The sequence below is a fragment of the Convolutriloba macropyga genome, unplaced genomic scaffold (genome assembly GCF_964194025.1).
Source record: "Convolutriloba macropyga unplaced genomic scaffold, txConMacr16.3 SCAFFOLD_5145, whole genome shotgun sequence".
Classification (NCBI taxonomy): domain Eukaryota; kingdom Metazoa; phylum Xenacoelomorpha; order Acoela; family Convolutidae; genus Convolutriloba; species Convolutriloba macropyga.
The window spans coordinates 103-991 of record NW_027450875.1 but is presented as its reverse complement, the minus strand read 5'-3'; the positions used below and the strand labels follow the sequence as shown (position 1 = coordinate 991).

Here is an 889-nt window from a genome sequence, read left to right as displayed (position 1 = left end):
CGAAAGCGCAGCATGTGAAAGGTATAGATAAAAGTTATCGTTGCAGTCAGTACTGTGTAGTTACTAGTAGCTGGATTTAAGCTCGAAGTGAGACACTGTTGGTGAAACTTCATCATGAGAACGTCACAAGCTGATCACGCTCTATGATATGACTAGTATTATGTTGCTTATAGTAGGCTAAGCGCAAGCCGAAACATCAACATGTGAAAGTCGTAGAATTTTGCGATCAAACTGTGGCTAGTACTTTGATGATGCTTGTAGCCAACCGAATTGGTTGAAAAGCCCAATAAGTAAGCTAACTTGGGAGAGCTTGTTGGAAACCAAATGCTACTAGATTGGTCCAAATACATCCTTCAACAGGGGATCACTTGGCTCGCTTTACGAAGAGGAGCACAGCTATATGTGTTAATTCGGTATGAATCGCAAGATTTGTTTACCGACCTCTCTAACGCAAAAGGCGGTCTCGGCTTCGGCTGTTGACTGCGTCCGATTCAGGGTTATATAACTCTCGATTGAACACATTGATGTTCTATTGTTGGTGCTTCCAATAAAATTGGAACACTTAAAGCAGAACCGATTCAAATAATAGCATTCTGATCAATGATTGCATTCCTTGATCAAGAACTGCTGGAGTCATTGTGATGGCGAATTTTCTTCATAAGAAAATTGCAAAGAGACGGAACTTAATGAGACTAGTATTATGTTGTTTCTAGTAAGCGGAAGCTGAAACAGCAACATGTGAAAATCAAGTTTTGTTCAATGATCTCGAGGCGATAAGTACTATGAAGCAACTAGTAGCCTAAGCATGACTCAGATTTGAGACAGTCAAAAAGACTGGCGAAACTTCTTCACATGAAAGTTACATAGAGAACTACAAATGTATACAGCG

The 889-nt window shown here is 40.2% G+C and overlaps 1 pseudogene; it reads left to right on the top strand.

Annotated features, from left to right (window-relative positions):
• The first annotated feature begins 348 nt into the window (after positions 1-348).
• Positions 349-500, top strand: LOC142356231 (5.8S ribosomal RNA; annotated as a pseudogene).
• Positions 501-889: the final 389 nt, after the last annotated feature.